This window comes from Vicia villosa, linkage group LG7 (assembly GCF_029867415.1).
Source record: "Vicia villosa cultivar HV-30 ecotype Madison, WI linkage group LG7, Vvil1.0, whole genome shotgun sequence".
NCBI lineage: Eukaryota > Viridiplantae > Streptophyta > Magnoliopsida > Fabales > Fabaceae > Vicia > Vicia villosa.
This window is the reverse complement of record NC_081186.1, coordinates 87,404,934-87,422,780: the sequence shown is the minus strand read 5'-3', so window position 1 is coordinate 87,422,780 and position 17,847 is coordinate 87,404,934. Positions and strand designations below refer to the sequence as shown.

Here is a 17,847-nt window from a genome sequence, read left to right as displayed (position 1 = left end):
TCAACATATATATTTTCAACTAAACCCAACAATCTCCACCTTGATTGAAAATAATACATTAACTTTCATTGTTTTCACCGACAATCATACTCCGCTATAAAGAGTATAGTCACTTGAAGCTAAACCACTCCAAGAATTTTCATATGGTTTTCACCGACAATCATAGTTTTAAAAACTATCATACTCCACCTAAAGAAGATTATGTTTCACTTGAAATTAAACCACTTCAAGAATTTTCACACGCTAAAAATCAAGTTGAAACTTTATGGTGCAACTTCCATGTTGGGGGGAAGCTCTTCAACCATTCTTTTCTGATGTGGAAGATCAGACAAAGCTTCAACCATAGAGCATACTAAAAACACTTATCCCCGGATCGAACCAAAAGCTTTGATACCAGTTGTTGGAAAAATAACAAACATAGAGAAAAAAGAGGAACACAATAACAACACAAGAGATTAACATGGAAACTCCAAAATCGGAGAAAAAACCTTAACCGTTGTCAAATGACAACTAGAGAATAACACTATGTGAAAATTGTTACAACACATAATATACTCTCAAATACCCTAGGCTCCAGTACACTCACACCCTCCAAAACAAATAGTTAACTACATCTATAACACTCTAATACAAGAGAATAAGAGAAAAAAAAGTTGAAATACAAGTTTAAAGTGTTTTTGACTACTACATCTTATAAAGAACAATTTGAATTATAAATATAGCATTGGATTCTCTCTCCCATCATTAAACTAAGCAATATAGGACTTAGAAAAACTTTAATCCTTTATATAGCTATAGGCTCCCTCTTCCTTTACAGAACTAAGCAATGTGAGACTTCTTTTAACATATATTTTTTACTAAACCCAACAAAGATAAGTTCTCTTGATGTTTTTCGAGAAATCTACATGTCACCCCCAAAATTATACTTGGCACCCCCCCCCCCCCCCAAAATGTATGAAATAACATAAATGTCCCAAGATTTTTCATTATAACATTTTAGGAAATTTACGTGAAACACCTGATTTTTTAAATCTTTGGGCGATATCAGAAATTTGGCGTGGATACCGGAAATTTGGCGAAAATAAGTAAGTTTACGATAGATTTTGTGAAATTTCCGGTATTTTCTATCGGAAATTTTAAAATATTTGATATTTTGTACCGGAAATTTCACAATTTCCGGTATCCTTATAAAGTTATAAAAATACCAGAAATTTTGAAATTCCCATATCGAAAATTTTGAAATTTTCGGTAATTATATATTTTTTTTAAAATGCTATTTTTATTTTTTTTTCAGTGAGGACTAGAGGCACAGATGGTACTGTTGCGGGTCAGACCATTGATAGAGCCGATGCTCTTGCTCGGGCGGCTGCTGATGAGGTTGGTACCTCAGTGTTACATGCTGCACGCATTCTTCCAATTGCTTCTAATCGAAAACGGAGGGATGAGCAGGCGAGGAGGGGTTCCGCGGACCTCGCTGCCGGGGTGGTAGAGCATCCACTGCTGTGGATGAGCAGGTGGTTCAGGATGAGGTTGATGAGGCAGTTGTGTCTGTTGCTGAGGAGTCGGTGTTTGTTGTTCGGAAGTCGGTGCCTGTTGCTGGGGAGCTGGTGGATGTGGTTAAGGAGGGGGTTATTGAGGAGAGGGTGGTGCATGATACTGACACCACCACCGGTGTATCTACGGAGCCATCAGTACATATTGATGGAGAATTTTCAAGAGGGCTTTCTGACAGGCCCGTTTTGACAAGATATGCTGACCATGTCGCTTAAAAGATATGGCAGGGCGAGGTATGTAACATTGCTTAAGTGTTTAATTTCTATTACGCATTTTAATTTATATTACTGTGTTTTAATTGTATTTTTTTTGTTAAAGGAGCGTCCAGTGCTGAAGCTCGCTTCTCACGGGTCGAAGTTGAAGATTTCCCTGAGAGGCTGATGCCTGAGTAGGTGGCGAGGATAGTTCGGGACTTCCATTTGATGGACTTTGTTGGATGCTCCCTGACGATGATGGACGCCCCTCTATTATCAGCTTTTGTTGAGAGGTGGCACCCGGAGACATCATCTTTCCATCTTTCATTCGGGGAGATGACGGTGACTTTGGATGATGTGGATTCCATGTTTCACCTTCCGATCGCTGGTACGTTTTATACACATATTCATAGGGACCAGGCGACGGCGGTGCGCATGGTGATGGATGCATTTGAGATTGATAAGGTGTTGTCCTTATTGAGTTTGGTGATACTCGCGGCTTTCACCTCAGGATGTCTTGGTTGAGGAAGATATATCAGCAGCTTGCCGATGCAGGGAGGTACCAGGCTGCCGCTAGGGCGTACATGCTACATCTAGTGGCATGTACTCTCTTTGCGGAAAAATCTAGAGTATATATTGATGTCCGTTATATTTCTCTGTTCAACGACCATGAGACCCCATGTTGGGCACGGGGAGTGGCGGCATTGACAATGCGATACACGACGTTTGATGCTACTGATCCACCACCACCACCTCCACCTCCACCACCCACAAGTTACCAGGACAGCCGCTTGCAGTTCATCAGTGTACACTTATATAGCCTCATGGGTCTGGTGATCCCTGATGGTGAGGTTCATAGTATTTTAGCTAGGTTGACGGATGATACCCGTGGAGGACCTATGTAAATTTATTTCGTTATAATTGTATCATTTGTATTATTTGTATATTTTGTACGAACTTCTTTTGTACAAACATTTTTTTATTGCGTCATCTTTTTGGTTAGTACATGTTTCAAGTAGATAAACAAAATAACATCAATAACAAACAAACATAGTTAACAAACATCAGATGACAAACAACAAGCATAAACAGTACTCCAAAACATGAAAATGTAGGCACCAACGATGGCTCTGGGCGAATCAGACACTTCCTTATGTTGTCCACGGATCTTTGGATTTGCACATCTAATTCGATCAGACCTTTAGTTACATGGCCTTCACATCTTCATCATTCTTCAACTCAATTAAGTTGTATTTCACCCTTCCATTTGTATCAATCTAGTCCTCCCGAAACTCGATCTTTATCACCCTTCTGTTATCGAAATCAGGCAGCAAATTGTTCAACTTTTCTTTCAAGGTGGCAAAGGATTTGGCGTCATCTGGAATCTTGCTTTCAACAGGAGGCTTGCGGCCATTGAAATACACAAACACTTTAATCAAATACTGAGGAAGAGGCATTTTGTTGAGATATGTTATCCAATAACCCTAACACCCTTATTTATACAAATGATGGTGCATTCTAGACCACACAAATGTGCCGGTGCAATCAGGACCCTCCAAAAATGTCGGCAAAATCTCAACCGTTAAAAAAACCAAAAATTGAAACATATCAGAAATTTTAATTATAATGAAATTTCCAGTACTCTCCAGAAATTTTAAATTTACAGTATACCGGATATTTTAAATTAACTACAATTTTCAGTATGATGTACCGAAAATTTGACAATGCATACCAGAAATTTTTTCCAGAAATTCTTTGTATCTTAACGTTTTCAGCAAGAGTAAAATTGGATTAAAAAAAATATGGAAGGTGCCATGCATAATTTTAGTTTTAGGATGACATGTCTCATATTTTTCCTTTTAAATTTGTTTCCATTTTTCTCAAAATAAAAAAGAAATTTTTTTAAATTGATAACAAGTTAAATTTCAACTCGAAGACAACAAATAATGCAACAATAGTAATAAAATTCATTATGCATGAGTCCACATATTATCAAAGAAATTTTGAGTTCATCAATCCATTAGTATGAAAAGTTGTTTTTTTTGGCTTTCCGAATTTCATTTTAAAATCGTCTTAGATTTCAAGTTTTTTTGTTTCAGTCTTCAGATTGGTCCAATAATATACTAAATGAAATGCCTGGCCACAGACTTTGATATTCTTTTCTTCAGACAAATCACAACAAACAGGGTACTGCAACAAGTTTGCAAGTAAGGAATTATAAAATAGTAAAATGTGCGATTACTATATATTTCTTTACATAAAGTTTTTTAATGTTGGTAAAAAGAAGATTCCAATTAGGCATTGATAGTCCTACTCTTACGGTTTATGACCTGAATATTTTATTTTTGCTTTCAAATGCACTAAAGATAAGATTCTAAATATATAATATATTTTTTTCTCACATCATTGTAGTATACATTAACAATTTATTCTTTCATTTTATTAACTAAAGTCACTCCTAGCTAGTATATATCTATGATGAGTAATTAATTTACATAACACTAGCCATATACATGAATTAGAGATGAATTGGATTAATCAAATCAACAACGAGATAAAGTGCATTGCTCCTTCAATATATGATGGGATGGAACAATGGACGAAGCATTCAATTTACAAAATTCCCTCAATAGTAACCAATCCAAACAAAAAAGCCTACAAACCCCAAGCGATTTCATTTGGTCCTTATCATTATGGAGAGGAACATTTAATGGCTATGGAAGAACACAAGCATAGAGCACTTGTTCATTTCTTAAAGAGATGTGAAAAGCCCATTGAGTTGGTATTCCAAGAAATGGAACAAGTGGTTCAAGAGTTGAGAGACTCGTACAAGCCACTTGATCCAATTTGGTAATTGGACACACCAAAGTTTATTCAAATGATGATTCTTGATGGTTGTTTTATCTTGGAGATTTTGAGAGCTAATCATAATCATTGTGTTGTAGATGATTATGCAGAGAATGATCCTATCTTTAGTGAACATGGGAGGTTTTATATCTTGCCATATATCAAGCGTGACATGCTTATGCTTGAGAATCAAATTCCTATGACTGTTCTACGTACATTGATTCAACTTGAAATTAGAACGGAACAGGTAATTAATTATCAATTTTTAGTATATATGTTTTGTTTTTTATTTTGATTGATTTTTATTCGATCGAAAACATGAATCATTACAGGAATATGATCATGAGTTATTAAACGAGAAAATCGTGAAATTATTAAACCCTAGGACACCTTTAATTCAAAGCTTGGGAAAATGCATGCATATATTGGATGTGTATAGAAAAAGCCTAATTCAACAAGGACCAAGTCACCCAACACGCATGCCTAAAGAAACAAAAAGAAACTGGTTAACTTTGGAAGCAGGAGAAGAGATTATTCGATCAGCGGTAGAGCTTCACGAAGCAGGAATCCGCTTTAGGAAAAGCAAAACATTAAGTTTAAGAGATGTATCATTCGATCGAGGTGTTCTTAGGCTTCCGATTTTGGTTGTAGATGACACCACTGAATACATGCTTCTTAATCTCATTGCCTTCGAGCGTCTTCATGTTGGAGCAGGTAACGAGATAACATCGTTTATATTCTTTATGGACACCATGGTTGACAATGCCGCGGATGTTGCAATTCTTAACCGGAAAGGGATCATTATCAATGCTCTTGGAAGTGATAAAATTGTTTCGAGATTGTTTAACTCGTTGTCGAGGGATATTGCGGTGGATCGACATGGAGTACTTGAGGTGGTGAGGACGAGTATGAGTGGCTTTTGCAAGAAACCATGGAATAGATGGCGTGCTAATCTTATTCATACTTATTTTAGAAACCCTTGGGCTATTGTTTCTCTTATTGCTGGCATTTTTCTTTTTGTATTGACAACTATTCAAACTATATACTCCGTCAAACAATCTTATGAAAACTCAGGTCAAAGTAACTCAACAACTATTTTACCAGTTACTCCAAGGCCTCGTCATCTTCTATAATTATTAATCACCCTATGTTTTCTCTCCTTTGATTTTTATATTTGTGTAATTTGCTTTTATTTCAATATTGGGCTTGAATATTTTATGAAATTGTTGTTTGATTTGTCATTGTGATTTTATTTAAATCTTGTATTCACTAGTTATTTTGATTGACATGTGAGTTTTGTTTCATCTCGTTTATTCTATCCGCCTTATTTTATGTGCTCTATTTGAGTTCGACATCATTTTGAAAAAAAATATAATTAATTTTGTCTATTTAAATGATAAAATAAATATTTTTTATTATTTAATAATAGTACTTAGTTAAATAATAAAGTGAATAGAAATAACACACATAATTTTATTCTACTAAAAAACTATCAAATAAAAAAATTAAAAAAATTAAATATTATAAAAGTGACACTTATAATGAAATTGAAGGTGTAATTATTAGAGAATTCTAAAATGACAAACTAGGATGGGAAGGACTTTGAGATGGTACAAATGTGCGATAAAACCATTATTAAAGATAACTTGAAATATGTGATTAGTCAAAATTCGTTCCAAGCATTAAGGAAAGTTGCGGTATTCTTCTTCAATGCGCTGACGCCATGACAAATAAGAGCTTGCACCATGACATTGGCTTGCAGATTTATCATGATTATCGAAATGATCTTGCTAAAATTTTCGCTAAGGATGCATTTGAAACCTAAGCCCCCAGGGTTGTAGCTATTTAACCTTTTCTTTCTTTGGACTTAGACCCTCTTTTCTTAAAAAAAAAAAAAACTCATCCCAACAAAAAAAACTATTTATTACTTTTGAGAACCTCATTAACTAATAAATAGTTAATCATTAATTACATTTGAATTTATTAATAATGTTTTTTTAATGAGGAAGCTTTTTCTGAAAGTTGTTAGATTTTTAGTTGTCTTAAAGATCAATCTTCATCTCGCCCCTTGGTTGCTTTGGAAAAGAGGAGAAGTGTGAGGTACTTGCACACACTCTGACGCACAAGTTAATAATCATCAAAGATGAGAAGTATAAACTTTTAAGGTTTAATATCTTTTTTCATCTCATATCTATTAATTGGGGTTCATATTGGTAGCTCAACTTTACCAATTGTTTCAAATTTATCATTCTTATCCATTTTTCTTAAATGTTCTTTTTCCTTTTTAAAAAATTCTAATAATTATGGAGAAGATAGTAACACTTACGAATCCAGAGTTTATTAATCTTTATTCGAAGAAGCAATTGGTATTGGTGTGGAAACTTGGCTTTACTTAGAAGGGCAATAACAATTAAGTATTTCGAAAAGAAATCTTAGGGATGTCCATGTTAGATTTATTTATATTTTATGGGCTACAATCAATTGTTTTTTAGTTTGTGAAAACGGGTTAATCATGATTCTAATAAGATACATAACTAAGACTCCTTTATTGGTTAAGTGATCTTTTCTAATTAAAGCCTGAGTATCCGAAACTTGATTGGTGTGGGCAAAAGTGTGGGCTTTTAACCCTTGGCCCATAATGGGTAGGGACTAGGGTTATATATATAGCTGACGCCACAACTTACCCCAAAGTTGTGAACGGGAATGTGAGATATAGAGCAAGATCCGATCATTCATCTTTTCAGGGATCTTTAATCAAGTTGACAATAACGACAATCTTTATTTCCAAATCATGTCTACAACAAGTAAGTATTGGTATTCTAATTTCATATAACTGATCCACGAAATTATTCCGCTTACATTTGATATTAGAGTGAGTTAGAATTCAATTAATTGTTTGTTGTTAAAATATAATTATAATTTAACATAATTATGATTATGAGTTACAATTATGTTTCTCCGGCAATGGATTGATTTAGAATTGTGATGCAACGTTTACGTTTGAGTCGGCATGGCATGATTTGTTTCCAGCGACAGATTTTCATTCTCCTTTAAAATTTTAGGATTGGACCGGTTCAAAAATTTCTGTTCCAAAATTTCAGTTTCAAAATTTTCGTTCCAAAATTTACGTTAACTTTTAAGTCAACCATAAATTATATATAATGATACAGTATTCGAAAGTTAACAATATACTATATATATATATATATATATATATATATATATATATATATATATATATATATATATATATATATATATATATATATATATATATATATATATATATATATATATATATATATATATATATATATATATATATATAATTGTTACATCACCAAATTTGTATTTTTCAAACTTTATGATTATGGATATTTCATTGAATAAACAGTAGTTTATATGAATTTGTGATATATTTGTTTTTGTTAAATATTCTAAAATATTAAATAATATCCCTTTTATTGAAGTTGACACTTGAAGGAAAAATTTATTGAGAATGCTATATAATTCAGTTCATGATCGGTTCATGATATTGTTTGGTAAGAGAAATTTGATTCCTATATACAAGAACTTCTATAAATTATTGTATGTGATCACCACCAAAGTGAGATCGCTCTCTTTGTAGTTTGAGAAATGGTTTTAAGTCGTTACTATGATTGATTTCCCAAAGGAAAAAAATTTATGTAAAGGTTTGTGATTAATTAAGGATATAAGGTGCTTTGGTTTAAGGGATTTATTTCCTCAAAGGTGATGAATTTCTAAATTTAACGTATGCTCATTGAGTAGATTATTCTTGAAATTTATGGATGGAGTTGTTGGAGGTGTTTTAGCTTAGAGAATTTATCTACCCAAAGGGAATAGATTTTTGAACATAATGTATGCTCATTGAGTAACTCATCTAAGGTTCTGACCCTTGTTGTAACATGGGTTTACGCATTCCACCCAAAGGGGATTGCGTGATAATGTTGGCATATTTGTGATAACTTATGTTCATTGAAGCTATATCTTGCCTTTATTATTTGTTCTAATGCATTCTTGTTTTGTCTCAATAGTGACCTTCTTTATGAACAATTGTTCTGCGTCTATTGAGATCCTGAATGGGTCTAATTTTAAGAAATGGAAGAAAGACTTAGAGTTTTCATTAGGGATTGTTGATCTTGACATGGCATTGCATGAAACCAAACCTGTGATCAATGATCAGAGTACACCTTTAGAGAAAGAAAAATTAGCTAAGTGGGAGAGGATGATCGACTTAGCTCGTGTTCCATGAAGAGGATCATTTCTGAACATGTGATAAGTGGATTGCCTGAGAAAGAGAATGCTAAAGAATATCTTGCTGCTATTAGAGAGAGGTTTCAGGTATCTAATAATCTTGAATCTGGATATTTACTGAAATAACTCATAGACATGTCTAAACCAAACGGAAAACCATGACATTGACCTGAATGAGAATTTCATTGTGTCTCATGCCTTAAATTGCCTACATGCTGAATTCACTTAAATCAAAACTTTCCATAATACCTTTGGTGATAAGTGGATCTTAAATAACCTTATCACCAAGGTGCATATGAAGAAGAGAAACTCAAAAAGGAAAGAAGTGACTTGCCATATTGACTGTTCATGCTAAACCCCATTCTGGTAAGAATTCTTGGAAAAATAAGAAAAACACTCATAGTGCTTCTCATAGATATCTTGACTTTAAGAAACCAGATAATCGTCAACACCATAACATAGAAGGTCCTAAGCCGGTTGCTTTTAAGAAATCCTTTTGGTGTGAGGAAAAGGGGCATAAGAAAACTGATTTTCATGCTTTTAAAGCTTGGTTAGACAACAAGAATAGATATGGAGGTAATCATTTAACTTTGGTTTGTTTTGAGTCTAACTTAGTTGATGTTCTAGTTAATTCTTGGTGGCTTGATAGTGGTTCTATAACCCATATTAATGTGTCTTTACAGGGGTTCAGAAACCAACGGAGACCAAATCTGAGGGAAAGCAAGCTTAGGGTAGGAAATGATCTTGAAGTTACTGTGGAGCTAGTGGGAGATGTTTGCTTAGTTTTAGGAACTAGTTTTGAACTTGTTTTGAAAGATACATTTTATGTACCTTCATTTAGGAGAAATTTGATTTCAGTATCTTGTTTGGATAAGTTTGGATTTCAATTTACCTTTTATGATGGAAAAATAAATTTGATGTCGAGTTCTCAAATTATTGGTAATGGTGTCTTGTTGGATGGTTTGTATAAGTTGTCTTTGGATTGTGATAATATTTCATCTTCCTTGAATGTTGAGAGCTCCATTGCGAAAAGGTCCAAAATTAGATAAAAATCCTCTTTGTTGTGGCACAAGCGTTTAGGCCATATCTCTAAAGAAAGAGTTGAAAGGTTAATTAGATATGATATCTTACCTTCCTTAGATTTCAATGATTTAGGGACTTGTGTGGATTGTATTAGAGGGAAATTTACTAAGACCAATAAGAAAGGTTCAACTAGAAGTTCAGACCTTTTAGAAATTATTCATGCAGATATTAGTGGCCCCATTTCTCCTACTATTTGTGGTAATAAATATTTTATCACTTTTATTGATGATTTTTCACGGTATGGCTATCTTTACTTGATTAAAGAAAAATCAGAAGCACTTGAAAAGTTCAAAATCTTTAAAATTGAGGTTGAAAAGCAACTAGGAAAGGTGATAAAAGTGGTACGTTCTGACTGTGGTGGAGAGTATTATGGTAGATATGATTCTATTGGACAACATATGGGGCCTTTTGCAAAATACTTGCAAGATTGTAGAATTGTTCCACAATACACCATGCTTGGTACTCCTGAACAAAACAATGTAATCGAAAGGGGGAACTGCATTCTTAAGGATATGACGAGAAGCATGATGAGTAGATGTAATTTACCAGAATTTTTGTGGGGTGATGCTTTGAAAACAACCCTCTATATACTGAACAGAGTTCCTAGTAAATCAGTTCCCAAAACACCTTTTGAGCTTTGGACAGGTAGAAAACCCAGTCTGAACCATTTGCGTGTCTGAGGTTGCCCTATGGAGGTTAAAATATACAATCCCTTTGAGACAAAGCTTGACCCCAGAACTAGTCGTTGTTTCTTTATTGGATATCCAGATCGAGCCAAAGGATACAAGTTCTTCTGTCCTGGCAGAGGTAATAAAATTGTGGAGTCCATGCATGCAAAATCCCTTGAGCTTGATGTTGTTGAGCATGTCATTGCATATGATAATATTGATTCTATAATGCCTGATGTTGTTACTTTGTCATTGCCTAACTTTGACAATGTTAGCTCATCCACTACTCGTGGAGGTTTAGCTCCAAATGAGAATGTGGTTGAACATCTAGTTGAAAATGAAGTTGATCCTCCTGTTATGGTTGAGGTTGCACAAGCTGCTGAGCCAGTTGAGCAAATTCATGTTAGAAGATCAGTAAGACAAAAGAGACCTGTTATCACTGATGATTTCATAGTTTATCTTAGTGAGGATGCTTATGATATGTTGGTATTGTTATTGATCCTAAAAATTATCTAGAAGATATTACTTGTTATCAATCTAGCATGTGGACAGATGCAATGCATGATGAAATGAAATCCATGGTAAATAATGATGTCTGGGCACTAGATGAGTTACCAAGCAATTGTAAGGCGATTGGTTGCAAGTGGATATTCAAAACTAAGAAGGACTCAAAAGGTGAAATAGAGAGGTTTAAGGCGAGACTTGTGGCTAAGGGCTTCACACAAAAAGAGGGAATTGATTTTAATGAAACTTTTTCTCCTGTTTCTACTAAAGACTCTTTTAGACTAACTATGGCTCTTGTAGCACATTTTGACTTGGAGTTGCATCATATGGATGTTAAGGCTACTTTTCTGAATGGTGATCTTAATGAGGAGGTGTACATGCAGCAGCCTGAGGGTTTTGTGACAAGTGGTAATGAGAATTTGGTTTGTAAATTGAGAAAATCCATTTATGGTTTGAAACAGGCTTTCAGACAATGGTACTTGAAATTTGATGAAGTGGTGACTTCCTTGGGTTTTGAAGAAAATAAAGTTGATCAATGCATCTATCTTAAGGTCAATGGGAGCAAATTCATCTTTCTTGTGTTATATGTTGATGATATTTTACTTGCTAGTAGTGATCTTAATCTACTTCATGAGACCAAACTTATGTTAACCAAGTACTTTGATATGAAAGATCTTGGTGAGGCATACTTTGTGTTGGGAATTAAAATACACAGAGACAGATCACGTGGTGTATTTGGCTTGTCCCAGAAAGCTTATATCGATCGAGTCTTAGAGAGGTTTAATATGCTGAACTGTAAGCCAGGGGATGTTCCCGTCACTAAAGGTGACAAATTCAATAAAGATCAATGTCCTAAAAATGAGATCGAGCTGGCAAAAATGAATGAGAAACCTTTTGACAGTGCATTGGGAAGCTTGATGTATGCTCAAGTGTGCACTAGGCCTGACATTGCTTTTATAGTGGGCGTCTTGGGACGACACCAGTCCAATCCTGGGAATGATCATTGGATTGTTGCTAAGAAAGTGATGAGATATTTGCATAGAACTAAAGAGTATATGCTTTTTTTAGGAGAGTTGACAACTTGGAAATAGTTGGGTATAGTGACTCTGATCTTGCTGGATGTGTTGATGATAGGAAATATACTTCTGGTTACATTTTTATGCTGGCTGGAGTTGCGATATCTTGGAAGAGTAAAAAGTAAACTTTTGTTGCCTCTTCTACCATGCAGACATAGTTTGTTGCTTGTTATGCTGCTGCCACTCATGCTATTTGGTTGAGAAATTTAGTGTCTGGACTTCGCATTGTTGATTCCATTGCTAAGCCACTAAAACTTTATTGTGATAATAGTGCAACTGTATTCTACTCCAAGAATAATAAAACTTCTAGCGGTTTTAAGCATTTGGAATTGAAATATTTAACAGTTAGAGATCTTGTGAAGAAAAATGACATTGTTGTTGAGTACATTGGTATTAATTTCATGCTAGCTGATCCTCTAACCAAGGGACTTAGGCCCATTGTGTTCAAAAACCATGTTGAGATCATGGGTATAGTGAGTTCTTTTTATGTACTTGGTTAGTGGGAGTTTATTCTTTATGTTATTTTCTTAGTTTGTTGTTTTTATTTTGGACACTTTAACTGTCAGATTGTCAAAGTACTTTCTATTTTGAGCAACTGATATTGCAATGAATATTATAATTATTGTTTTTCATTTCTTATTTATATTTCAATTGTTAAAATTGGGACTCAGTGTCATTGGAACCACTATGCCTATGGTCGACACTAGTTTGGAGTTGAGGTATGATTTTAAGCTCGGTGTTGTCAGGACCACTGTGTCGGTGGTCAACACCATATTGGAGCAGAGGCATCATTGTAACGCCCAAATTTAATTAATTAGTTAATTAAATTATTGAAGGATTTAATTATTGGATTTAGAAGAAGTTTGAGAATGTATCGAAGTAGTTGAATTTGTCAGTGTGATTTTAAGAGGCGCATTTGGATTATTAAGTTAAATTCAGATTTTTAGTCAGTTAGTCGGAGAAATAATATTAAGAATAATATTATTATGGATTTTTTAATTAAGTTGGATTTTGAGGTTGTGTGTTAAATAGTAAATTGGAGGTGTGAAGTTTAAGCCCATTAGATATAATAATAATATTATTATTGTTATTATTGGATTAAGGGAATAAATAAAAAGAATGGTAAAATAGACTTTTGTGGCTGTACGTGATAAGAGAAAACAAAACAAGGGTTTGGAAGCTCGGTGGTTGAAAAAGGGATACGAGAGCTGTGTCGAGAAGGAGAAACCGAAAGGATTACGCAAACCGGAAAAGCTGGGATTCGACCGGAATTGTAGAGCGGACTCCTAATAAAAGGTAAGGGTGGGGTTCAAATTATATAACAGGAAATATGATGATTAGTATGTGGGATTGGGGTTGTATGAATTTCGGTTGTGTGAATATTGTTTCCTTTGTAGTGTTAATTGTGATTTTATAGTGTTAAAATTTATGTTTGATTGTGACTGAATTGGTATTGAAAATCTGTGAATGAAAATTATTTGGTTGGAAAAATTGTGGTTGTTTACGTCAAAACGATGTTGGAAAGACATATAAAAAAAAAATTGCCGACGGGTGTCTGCCAAACGGCAATTGGGTACAGGAAGGGGGAGCCGATCGGCACCCATGTGTGTGTGAGAGGGTCTGCCGAATGGCAGTGTAGTTGGCTTATTTTATTCTGTCCTGAATCGTGGCATAGCAGGTAGCATGATTATATGTATACATAGTATTATGTTACATATCTATTTATGTCATAGTAGGAATAGCACTACAAATTGGCTTATAATCTGTAAATTAATTAGTTTGTTTCTATATATTAATTACAAAAGAAGTTCTCAATAGTAGTTAGTATATATTCATAGCAGGTAATGATGATGTAGTGGCTGGTAGTTCTATGTAAGAGATGTGAATAATCAACAGGATAGCAGAGCAATTTGGTATAACCGTGAGTAATAATAATACAATAATAGGTATAATAATTAGTATATTAATAATAATATATTAATTAGTAATTTTGGATCTAGTAAAATATATTTATATAATTGAATTGATTAATCTAACTTAAGTTAGTATATATATATATATATATATATATATATATATATATATATATATATATATATATATATATATATATATATATATATATATATATATATATATATATATATTATATATATATATATATATATATATATATATATATATTTATATATATATATATATATATATATATATATATATATATATATATATATAAGTTTAGTAGAATAGTTAATTTACAAAAACAGTACCGATTAATCGAATTAGTAGAATTAAACGGTATAATTAGTTAACCGAAATTAATTGAAAATTGTCGGAGTCGGTCGTGTATATTGGTAGGTATTTTCGGTTGGTTTGTTTGTTATGATTTTGTCGAATAAATTAATTTGTAGATGCGTTTGGATTGTTCCGGGTTATGGAAATGTATTGCGGATGCGTTGTTAATGAACACGTTGTTTTGAATACTTGTTGTGGATTTTGTTGTTGCCAAATATATTGTTGTTTTATGCAAAGTTGTAGGATGTTTCAGTGACGATGTATACCTCTATCTATTGGTATAGCGACGATATAGGCTTATGCCTTTTGTGACGATGATGTTGTTGTTGTATGTGTTTGTTGCATTTATATACATATGCATTTTTTGGCGATAGCCTGGATTGGCAAATTAGTGACGAAGGCTTATGCCTTGATGCCTCGGTTTAACTGGCAATTGGCGATGGGGGCTGAAGCCCTGGGTACCACATGCATGTGCATAGTTGTGTTGCATTTTGAGTCATTGTGATGTTAATGTCGTTATGAGTTGCTGTGGATATAAATTGTGTTGGTTTGAGTTGCGGAATAATTATTGTGATAATTGTTGTTGCCGATGTTTGTTATAATTGTTGTTACAAATTGTTGCTAAAGTTGTTGTTATAACTGCTTTTGCTAGTTGTTATTATAACTGTTGTTTGGAAGTGGTGGTGATTGTAAGATTCCTGTCTAATATATTGATTATCATACTTTTGTTTATATTTTTTGATATCTCACCCCTTCTGAATGATGTTTCCCTACCATGGGAAATTGACAGGTACTCAAGGTAGCGGTGGAAGTTTGAAGTGATTTTATGAAGTCTTTACTCGCTGTTATTCGAGTTGGTGTCTTGCTCTGATACGTAGCACTCGGGGGGATAAGGCGATTGTTTTATTTATTATTTTGTTTGCTGAATTTTTAAGTGAATTATGTTTTAAATTGTAACTTAAAGTTACCGTGCAATGATGCTACGACTTGATTTGAATATTTATGATGTTTGATGATTCCGCTGCGAGTTAATTAGTTAATTTGAAAGAAAGTGATTTTTGAATAATGATTTAATTGTCCGTTTTAAGTTGCGTGCTATGTATCTATATGAAGGCAAATAAGTCATAATTGTTTTTGAATGACGAATATGTGATACCTCAAATGAATTTGTTTTGAATTTATACTCTGATTTTTATTATAATTACCGGGTAGATTTGGGGTGTTACAATCATGGTTTATATAACCATGCAATTTCTTTGGCTTTAATGTATTTGAGAGAAATTGTTAAAGAATAACAAAGAAAATAGCAGTTGGTTGTTGGATCACATGGGCATGCTATTTTCTTGCCACACTGATGACTAGTTGACGGGGTCTGTAGTATCTGTAACCATGGAAGGTTTTATGTCAATGAAGAATATAATAATTGTCATGATTCATTACAGCTTGATTTTTGTTGGATAGAGTCATATTCAGATCCTGCACCTGGAATCATGCATTTCCTTAAAATGTGGCCGAATTTTAAGGAATTAGTCATTAATCCGAGAGTCATTTTAAAATGTATTTTTAAAATTAAAATCACACAATTGATTTTTCTCAAGTGGGAGAATGTTAGATTTATTTATATTTTATGGGCTACAATCAATTACTATTTAGTTTGTGAAATTGTGATAATCATGATTTTGATGGGGGTGTATAAAGTATAAGTAGGCTCCTCTATTGGTTAAGTGATCTTTTTTAATTAAAGTCTGAGTATCTGAAACCTGATTGGTGTGGGAAAAAGTGTGGGCTTTTAACCCTAGGCCCATAATGGATAGGGACTAGGGTTATATATATTATTTGGTTAGGTTCCCTCTGTAATCACGAAATCAGAAACATAATTGACGGCTCCACATCTTGCCCCATTAAGAATTGTGAAAGGGAGTGTGAGATACAGAGGAAGATCCGGTCATTCATCTTTTCAAGGATCTAATCAAGGTGACAATAATGACAATCTTTATTCCCAATTTATGTCTACAACAAGTAAGTATTGATGTTCTAATTTCATATAATTGATCCACAAAATTATTCCGCTTACAGTCCACACTATAAGGTATGATTTATCTTCTAATTTTTCAATTTTAATTTGGCATTGAGTAATATTCTCGTAAATTCTAGCATGGAATTAAATAAATGTGACTATTTTGCTTGGTATTATGATAAAGTGAAAGATGATAAAGATATATTTATCATGAAAAAAAAAGTTTGAAAATTTTAGCAAAAAAATAAATCAAAATCAAATTGCATATCGACTACAATTACTTACTTGGAGGGTAGTCACATTCATTCTATATTTCAGATTTCTAACTTGAAGTTATATCTACGAGAGAGTTTTGCAAATTTGTTGAGGACCATTCGCTAAGAAAACAAGATGGTTTCTTAGCTAATATTGAACAAAAATTCTAGACAAGTTGTCAAGAAATTTGCTTAATGAATTTAATAAAAGGTCAAAAGCAAGATATTTTCTTTATATTTTAATTATATTTAAGTTATTAACCCCATACTTATTCTCAATAAAATAACAAGATTGTTGGGAAAATAAAAAATAGAGAAAAATGAGAAACAAAAATGTGAAAATTGTTAAAACACATAATATATTCTCAAATACTCCCAGATCCAATACACCAACATCTTCCAAAATAAATATTTAACTACTTAAATTACTATAAATATTTAACTACTTAAAGTACTTTTGACTAACACATCTGGTAAAAAAGTTTTTATATATATATATATATATATATATATATATATATATATATATATATATATATATATATATATATATATATATATATATATATATATATATATATATATATATATATATATATATATATATATATAGCATTTGGTTCTCTCCTCCATCATTAAACTAAGTGATGTGAGACTTAAATATTTTTTTAATCCTTTATATAGGTTTGAACTCTCTCTTCCTTTACAAAATTAAGCAATGTGAAATTAAGCAATGTGAGACTTCTTTAACATATATATTTTCAACCAAACCTAAGAAAGACAAGTTCTCTTGATGTTTTTCTTTTAAATTTGTTTCCATTTTTCTCAAAATAAAAAGAAAAGAAAAACGTTTTTAATTGATTACAATTTACAAGTTAAATTTCAACTCGAAGAAAACAAATTAGGGGTGTTCAAAACCTAACCAACCCAACACAAAATCGCAAACCAAACCAAACCAAACTTAAACCGCAAAAAACCGCATTTAATTTAGATTTGTTTAGGTCATCTTTTAACAAAACCACACGGTTCGGTTTGCTTTACGGTTTGTATTTTGTAAACCGAACCAAATCGAATCAAACC

The 17,847-nt window shown here is 33.0% G+C and overlaps 1 pseudogene; it reads left to right on the top strand.

The window, feature by feature from the left end:
* The first annotated feature begins 4,267 nt into the window (after positions 1-4,267).
* LOC131617719 (UPF0481 protein At3g47200-like) lies at positions 4,268-5,793 on the top strand (annotated as a pseudogene).
* The last annotated feature ends 12,054 nt before the right edge of the window (positions 5,794-17,847 follow it).